This window comes from Dermacentor andersoni, chromosome 10, assembly GCF_023375885.2.
Source record: "Dermacentor andersoni chromosome 10, qqDerAnde1_hic_scaffold, whole genome shotgun sequence".
Lineage (NCBI taxonomy): Eukaryota > Metazoa > Arthropoda > Arachnida > Ixodida > Ixodidae > Dermacentor > Dermacentor andersoni.
In genome coordinates, this window is record NC_092823.1 from 115,076,513 (window position 1) to 115,085,825 (window position 9,313).

The 9,313-nt window shown below is 46.4% G+C and overlaps 1 long non-coding RNA gene across 3 annotated transcripts; it reads right to left on the reverse strand.

The window, feature by feature from the left end:
* Nucleotides 1-212: 212 nt before the first annotated feature.
* LOC129387959 (uncharacterized) lies at nt 213-7,614 on the reverse strand. Of its 3 annotated transcripts, none has more exons than XR_008615103.2 (3): nt 7,270-7,614; nt 6,292-6,433; nt 213-598 (listed from the first exon to the last, which is right to left on the reverse strand). It is a non-coding gene; the product is annotated as an uncharacterized lncRNA (long non-coding RNA). The 3 variants fall into 3 exon arrangements; XR_008615102.2 differs by having other exon boundaries at nt 7,298-7,611; XR_008615101.2 differs by lacking the exon at nt 7,270-7,614 and having other exon boundaries at nt 6,292-7,260.
* Between the last annotated feature and the right edge of the window lie 1,699 nt (nt 7,615-9,313).

The following is a 9,313-nucleotide window of genomic DNA, read 5'->3' on the forward strand; positions in this document are numbered from 1 at the left end:
GAAACAGAGAGGAAAACGTTTTTTTGCTTTCGCATACCGTGAACACATCCCTCGGCACCCGTCATTTTTTCTTAGTAAAGAACAGTTTTTTAACTTGAAAACTGCTTTAAACTTTTTGGACAAAACAAACACCTTGCCTGCCTATTAGTGCTGGCCTCTAAGGGCACTCATGGAGCACTGTTGCTAGTGTTACTGATGTGTTTATTGCATCATTTAGTCAAGTGAAATTTTATTTGTCTTGGCAACACTATTCATTGACATTATTTAATTAGCTATAGATTTTACATCATTTACAATGACAGATTTATGTGCATTTTAGACCAATATTACTCCTACAATTAGCAGTCAATTTTTCTATTTCATCCATAATTCATTAAAGAAAACATCTTGTGTCATGATGCTCTTTGGTCATATCTGGCCCTGGCGCCATTAAACACCACACATCATCATAGTGACCTCCCCATTTCACGGGTTTACGCAGCTTTATTCACTCGTCGTCCTCATCTGCGGCTTTTATGTGGACATCGAATGTCTCGCAGCCCACAGATGAACCTCCATCAAAAACTTCTAATGCTATGTTGATTGTCGTTGGGGCCCCCTGAAATGAAGATTTTATAAATAATTGTGAAACAACATCTGTATGCGTTTGTGTTCACAAAAACTTGGGAAAGAAAAGCTTGTGGAACGACAATTTCCCGATGTTTCCGTAAGCCAAGTGTTCCTCTCATGCTCTTCAACAGGTATCGTCTAAGAAAACTTTGAACAGAGGAACGTAAGAGGTTGGTATTCATACACCACAGAAAGGGTGCAAGCTATGTGTGAAGCGGATTATACCGGCACAATCACTAATACCAGGCCCCTTTCTATGAAGCGAAATAAGCTATTGTAGGATTGATTTAAGACAGCTGGTATATGCCAAAAGGCCACTTTTTTCCTTACGGCAAAATAAGATTTGATAAAGGTCGCGCCTACTTTTATCACATAAAATGAAAATAAATATGTCAGAGGAAAGCATCACACAGGCAAAAGAAGAAGGTCATAGAATGACTCAAACAGAAGCACGAGGCTTTAGTTCAACACCTACATCAACAATCTCAAGCATAAGACTGTTGAAGTCATCTCTGAACTGTGGGCTTCGATTTTTATTTATTCATTTATTTATTTATTTATTTTTGATATAATGCAGTCATTTGAAGGCCCAAGCAGGAGCGGTAAAGATAATACAAAATAAAGGAGTAATGTAAATCGAAGTACAACCCAAAAATATTGCCACAAGTATATGTGAGAAACGAAAAGCAAAATGTTAGTTGATATAAACAATCTACCCTGAGGAGCGCCAGAAGTTACGGGAAGTTGACTAGAAGAGTAAGTAGCAATAACAACAAACTGCCTGCTGTTAGTAAGGTAAGCAGCAGTGCAATTAAATATATACGTCAATAAATTGAGCGGCTTAAGTCGTTTAGTGTGTAAGAGTGTGTAAGATCAAATGTTCTTTTTCGAAATCCAAAAGAATATGAGGTCATTTTGCACATAACTGTCCAGTATGCTAGCGAAATAGTGAATAAGAGCTGTTAATTGCGTTAAAGACGAAAAGCCCTTTTCGAAACCGCTGCAGGGTTGACAATATGTCTCTGTTTCCCAAAAATTTGTTACTTCATTAGCTATTATAGGATCTACAAGCGCAAAGGATGTGGAGGTAAGTGATATGGGACGAAAGTTTGCTACTAGTGTGGAATCGCCCTTCTTTAGTACTAAGATAACACGGGCAGTAAGACACACTTTAAATTAAAATTACACCCTTTGGGTTGTATCTTGCCACACAACAATAAACGTCATCTCTCTTGTCTGCATTTCCTTTCTTTAATTCTGCAAGCCCGGTATTTCCCAGTAATGAATACCATGCGCGCTATCAGCATGACATAGCATTCCCGATCGGAATGTAGTGGAGGCGGCGTTTTAAAGAAAGGAAACGCAAGCATGGCAGATTACGATTATTGTGTGGCACCTATACACCCCAAAGGGTGTACCTTTGTCTAAGAGTGCAGTCTGTAGGAAGCAGAAGTGAAGACAAAGGTGGGCGAAGTATTATAACTAAGAAGTGAGATAACGCTATGAAGAAAAGCACTGAGTATATTTTCTGGCGCAGGAGTCGGTTTCATTTAGAGCAAAGCTGCGTGTGGCTCAGATCCAGCTAGGGTTTCGTGGCATCTGCGTGCAGAAACTATTATGGTGTGGGCCGATCCTGGTGATAAAGCAGAAAGGGTCCAAGCTCAACGGCACAGACCCCTGTGGGCTCGGTGACCTGTAACTCATCCTTGAACTACCGTTGTCACACCTGGGACCCAAAGCGGTCCCGGGCACAAGCGTAAGAACATATATTCTTGAAGAAAGAAATTTGCACAACCTTTCAAAAAAGGAGTGTTAAAAAATTATCGGCGCCATCCGCGTCATCGTCGTCGCCAACTGGCTCCGTTGCCGGTCATCATTCCAGTGTAGAATTTCACTTCCCTTCTGTCGTCGTAATGGGTACGTCACATTTACGGGGGTATGATCTTATTCATTGTCTTACGTGACGGACGCATTTAATAACCGAAGTGGTACGCGAATGTGTGTGCGGACCTACATCTTCACGACGACCACAGATCAGGACAGGAAATATGTTCGTACCTTCGTTCAGAATTCTGTGTCACCTCTGTGCCGTGCGTTAAACAGCTTCAGCGGTGGGGAGCTCTCACCTTTGCTCTTGCCACAAACTGGAGGAGGTGCTGGGTAGACCTAGGCGACACCTTAGGCGATCTGGACCTGAAGCTCCAGACGCCACTAGCTTTTCCACCCAAAGTCGCCCCAAAGAAGCCCTCGCCTGCAAGGGCTACCACATGAGTTCTACCTGCTGGCAAGTCCAACGTGAAGCATTTCCGCCGCAGCGGCAGGCCTGACGCATGGCACTCAAACTGCTCCTGTCCCGTGGATTGCTTATGTTCCACGCATGCTTCCATCTTTCCACGGCGACGCATTCGAGGACGTTGAAGATAAGTTAGATGACTTCTAACAAGCTGCCAGCTTCAACTATTGGGACGACACCAAGCTGATCCGGTACGTCCGCATTGCACTCGGTGCTTCAACGCGCATATGGTGTCTGAACCACGAATTTCCTTTCACGTGTAGGCAGAAATTTCGGCGAGAGCTTTGCGACACCTACAGCAGCACTGAAAGGAAAGATCAAGCCGAGCAAGTGCTCGCGTCACGAAACCAAAGGCCACAGGAGGGCGTTGCTAGATTCGTCGAAAACATGTCGCGGCTGTTATGGGCAAACGGATCCCTCCATTAGTGAGAAGAAGGTGCAGCTCTTGATGCGTAGACTGCAAAGTAACTGCTTGTCGGCCTTGTGCGTAATCCTCCTGCCACTGTAGAGGAGTTTGTTCGTGACGCACCAACCGTGGAGAGGATCCTTCGGCAGCCGTTGTCGCAATATTATCGTCTCACAGCCACCGCCTGCTCCCTCGCGGCTGGAAACGAAAATGAGTTTAAGAGACCTCGTGCGGCGAGTGGGGAGGTAATAACTCGAGAAGTTGCAAGCTGCGCGATGCCTGCCGAATGTGAAGGGGCAATTACGGATTTGCTTCGTGACGATATCCGGCTAGAGGTGTAAAATTTCATGAAATTTTGAGGGGCGTAAAAACAAGTTTATTTCATGTTTTTCTTTCAGAAAAATTAAAAATACTGTAAAGGGACATTTGCGCACACAGATATAAAAAAAAACCCGAGACATTCGTTTGTCCACCACTGACAAGAATCACATCACAAGAATTGCATCACAAATGTCCCAGCAGAGATTCCAGGTTCAAAATCTGGGCGCGATTTCTGGTCGAGGCATTGATTTCACATCAACGCTTCAAGACTGACATTTCTATCTATTTGTGTCCGATTCATTTCTGCCTGACATGTCAACGGTTCACTGTGCAGCGGACGAAGCCTTCCGGACATTGAGTTTAGAGTGCGCGTACACTAGTTTTTGCACGCAATCCCCTCCGAGCCTGTTGCGTAGCCTGGTGTGCACATTTCCAAAGTCGGAACAGTTTCTTTCACATGTCCCAGAAGAAGGGGGAATCTGCAGTACACGACCGGCGAGGGGCCTCAAGGGTTGGTTCAAGCAAAGACCTTGCCACCACGTGGTTGGATCCAGGTGCATCGCACACTCCCAAACTCCTTCTTTTCAGCAATCTTTTAAAAGGAATTGCGGCAGAAGCACTGCGGGGAAGCTTTCTTTTTCTTTCTTTCTGAATTCTTTCTGGTTGAAAAAAATATGGTCCCTGAGATTATCAACGTCTTCTTTTTTTCAAACCTTTAGATCTTCAGGTCTTGCAGGTAATGCAACCTTTCGCACCCCTCCTTTGATCAATTAAGCCGAAGGGGTGCGCGCACTATTTTCCAACTAAGTCAGTTTCCCGTCTCCTACGGGACCAGCACCACCGCAGTTTCCAAGCGGCGCAACTACGCGTACAGCTGCATACAGTGACCCACAGCTGAACATGACGAAGGCAAACGCGGGGCACACGGCCGACATTCGTCCACTGTGTTACCACTGTGGGGGCAGCCGGTCACCTTTACCGTGACTGCACGCACCACCAAATGGGTATCCGCAGCTTTCTCCCCGACGCATCGCTGACCACGCTGCAGTGAGCGCCCTGAGGAAATCGAAGCGCATTCGGCATGACATCATCGTCTTGCGGTTCCACAGCGGCGGCAGCGTCGAACACCGTCTCCTAGGCGCTTTGTGGCCCCTATAGCCGCAACGCTACCCCCTTCGATTCCGTCGGTCGCAGGGGCTCCAGCCCAACTCGGGAAAACTAGGAACAGCGACCTGCATGAGTGAGGCCGTCTATACGGGAAACTGTCAGATTTCCTTCCTACGTGCGAGCGAAGGGCAACCGACAAGTGATCGTCATGTTGGCATCTCACCTGACAGCAAAGTTTGCGCTCACGTCACCGTTTCTGTTCATCGCCAGCAAGTAACTGCTTTCGCCGACACAGGTGATCATTGTCTGTTTTGCGATCAGGAAGAGTGAGACCTCATGAGCTCAAAAATATACTGCTAAAGTACCTGTCGAACCGTTCCGCAATATCATGTTTCTCGGTAATAAGACATCCGTCATGCAGAATCTGGTCGACTGATATCCGTTTTCTGCTATAGGATTGGATTGGGGCCAACTTTATTTATGCCTGCACTTGGGCGCTCACGCGCCCCGGCGAGGGCCTACGTCATCCTCGAAGTCGCCGTTACTCGGCGCGGGTCTCCGGTCGCCGTTGCCGGCTCGCTGGGTCCGTGCCTTTCGAGCGCCTCGAGGACCTGCTGGACGGCCCAGAGCTGATCGTCTTGGTCGTAGCTCTTCGCGGCTGCCTCGAGCCGCGGTGCGAGCGTTCTTGATTTTGCTTCTTCTGGATATATAAAGCAGCCCCACAAGATGTGCGTGTTGTCTGCGGTCTCCCTCCGGCAGACTCTGCACATATCTGTCGGATATGTCTCGGGGTACATGCGATTCATCAGTCTCGGGCTCGGTAGCGATCCGGTCTGGAGCTGTCTCAGCACTACCGCCTCCACTCGACTCAGTCTCGGGTGCAGAGTGGGAGAGCCCTGCGAGGCAGGCGGTAGGCCTTTGTGATTTCATTGTAATCCGTCATGCGGTCCTTGGTTCCGAACCCCGTCGGACAGTCTGTCGCCGGGGCGCGGTTGGTTAGCGCTCGCGCCGCTGCGTGTGCCGTCTCATTGTGGTTCTAATTGCGTTCCGACGCGTCGCCCGCGTGCACCGGGAACCACTTGAGTCGTACTTTTCGTTCTTCTAGTTTGACCGCTCGCAGTACGCGCTCAGCTTCCCTGCAGATTTGGCCTTTGGCGAAGTTTCGCACCGCCTGTCTTGAGTCACTCTGCTAAGAAAGCCCCCAAACTTGTTAGGAGCAGTCCGAATGAAGTTCGGCTACGTATGCTAAACGTAGCGTAGTTTGGCATTAATTATTTCTAGGTTTAATTTTATTTGAAAGCTAGCAGCTTTCAAACGAGAAATACCCTGTCGTCTCAAGCCCTTGACTTTCCTTCTGATGTGGAAGAATTCGCGCGTCATCCAGGGAGTAACCTTAGACGTTTTCTAAAATATATGTTTTCTCTTTAAACGTATTTTCAAATATTTAGTGACCCCCACCGGACATCGGCGTTTATAATACGTTCGCTCTGAAAGCAAGGATAATAGGGCGGGCACTAACGTCATAGCTCGCAAGAAGTACCGTTCTGAAACTTACTCCGACCAGGGCATCAAATGAATTCGTCAGCAGCGTTTCAACGCTTATCCTTGTTGTTAACTTTGGAACGGGGCATGTATTGTTCCACTCCTGTCCCAAATACTGTTCCAGCGTCGATGTTCCACCACACAATTTAATATCGCTGAAAAAAAAAAGAAAACTCTGTTGTAAACATCTCACGATGAAATGGACAAACTTGTCAAACTAAGAATGGTTCAACGTAAAAAAAAAAACATAAAGAAATCCTCGTCGTTTTCTCAGTGTAAGTTTTATCCTCCGTGGCCGGTGAGGGGCTATGGTGTTCCGCTGCTGAGAAGAAAGGTCGCAGGTTCGATCCCCCTGTAGGGTCACCTGGTTTCAGGGGGCGACAAATGCAAAAATGCTAACGTAGCATGCTTTAATATACGTCAAAGAGCTCCAGACGGATAAAATACCCCTCAGGCGCCTCGGGACCAGGAGTCGCATTGGCTCGTTAATTAATAAGAATTAGTGCAATGCGCCACGGCGGTCGATTATACGGATTAGTTACTGCGCGTGCTTGAAAATTTTTGGGAACTTCAACGGTATACAAAAACGATTTAAAAGTTGGTCACTCTCGTTGGTTTATTACTGATCGGTATTTTTTTTATGTGTGGTTGGCACTTTTAGGTGGCCCCGGCTTTTGACCATCGCACGGAACGCAAAAAAAGCACTCAAAATATAGCCAAAGAGCAAGAGCACAAGCAAAAGTCTGCGCATGACTTCTGGAAACGAGAGAAGGTAGCATATGAGCAAACTGGCAATAATATAAAGGGATCCGCCCAGTGGCAGTATATTGGCACCGGCACTAGATATTAAGTAGCCTGCGGTACAAAAGGTGTTTTCATGAATTGCACGAACACTCATCTAGTCACTAGGAGGAAACGTGCAATTGTAAAATGTCCTTAAATTTCCACGCAAAAAAGATATCGCGTTGCAATCAGAGGCAAGCTTACTTACATATGGCCAGATGGCGGTCGTGGCTTACCATGCTGCGAGGAAATTTTCGCACCCAAGTTTCTCGCCCGTGGCCCTCGTTAGGCTGATTTGCAACGTGGGGTTTGACTCCAAAGGCTCCCTGATGGTGAGCGTGAGGTTAAGGCGCCTACTTTCCCCGATTTCTGCGTCCTCAACCGAGACGTCGCTTATGGTTACTACATCAGCGTCTGCGCCAGAGGAGTAATACAGAAGTTACGCTAAGAATGTATGCATTCAATATGTGTCGGTACTCTAAAGCCACCCATCCTTTCGACAGTCTAGGAGTCAAGGCTGCGAATCTTTAATATCCTGCGGCATGATTTGCGATCGCGAGGTTGCATGGAATTGCCCCTCGCGTGAAATTATATGTCGCATGAAACATGAAGCTACAATTGATGGACCAGTAGTATAACTGCACTGTACCAGTCACGCTAGGCATGTGGCAAATAGTTACAGAGGTGACGCGTGGGTCATAGTACAGAACACACGAAAAAGGTCTGGCTTGGCGCTTATCAAGTTCAAGGTGAGACGGCCACTTGCAAGAGTGCTCTTGTGACTGCGATTCGAGCCTACTCCGAGTATTCAATCACGCGTCAACTCAATGATTGCAGGTCCGTACTCATGAAGCCGGTAGTACACTTAGACGGTGCCTTAGTAGAGGCACCTACCGATCTTCCTGCGAACATATTAGAACAGGTGACCGTTAATCGCTAGCAACCGCTAACTAAAATCAAGCATTTGTGCCCACATTAACTTGAAATGACACTGCCACGAACAATAGGGTTTCAAGCAGATTGTACTTCGGAAAGTCAGCTTGGCGAATGTCGGTAAGAGCGTCCGACATTTTGATATGTTTCAACTATAGCTTTTTAATGCCAGTGCATGTACTTATTACAGCGGTCCACACTTGCCTGAACAAGAAGTAACGTCCGGATACTGCACGAAGCCTTCGACAAGTGCGAGGCTGCCTAGAGCAAGGAGCATCAGTGTACGAAGCATGTCCGAGATCACTTTGGCGTCGGTCTGTGGAATAGTGGTAACCATCGCGTACCCGCTTCTCTATATATACATCTCATTCACATCGACAAGTCCCCATGAGCTGTGTACTTTGAAAAAAATATAAAGAACCGCATTAAAATTCCCGAACTATAAATTTTCCGCCCGAACAGGTAGCTTAGTATTTTTTTTTTTGCGAACCGTTGCCCTACTGACAGAAATCCCAACCATCGAGAACATCGCGCGATATGGGAGGACGCCCTATAAAGGTCACTAACATAACGTCGCTGCGCTCGCGCCTTACTTAAATGTAGAAATAGCACGGCACTTATAGCAAAAACATCATGAAATGGGTCATAGTTCCTGCCTTGTGACCTATGTTTGCTGAGTCTCCTTCGTAGCGTTCAAAGCAGCCATTTCAAATACTATGAAATCAACCTAAAACGCATGAAAACGTTATCCCGCAGGCAACGAACATTGTCGGTTGCCATGGCTGAACGTTGGAAATAAAACAGCTGTTCACCACCCTGCATTTTTACTGCCGTGACAATACATTGAATCTATCCAGTACACACGCGCCGACTTGTACACATGCTTTTTCTATAACGATAAAAAATGTTCAATTTCCTGTGAACTAGGAGATATTTATAAGACCAGTATTATGCGTTTTAGACTATAAAACATTCAGGCAGAACCCACCTCCCGATGGCTATCAACTATACGCTTTTCTAGGGCACCATATATTCTTAACAAATCTGCTTAACTGTTTGCGTGGTAACAAAAAACGCATTGCTTACAAATAGTTTATTGCAAATTTCGCTTCTCCACAAGAGGCGTTCACCTAAAAAGTGGGACTTATTTATTTATCACAGTAGTATTTAGTGATATTTCAACAAAGTGGGACGCACAAGCCCCATTGACTCATTGGAGTTTCAGTAAACAATTATTTCTGGCTACTACCCTCGGGAGCAAACTCTCTGGCAATTTTTCGTCAGATGGGTAAATTGGGTGCTTAGAAGTAGTTTATAAC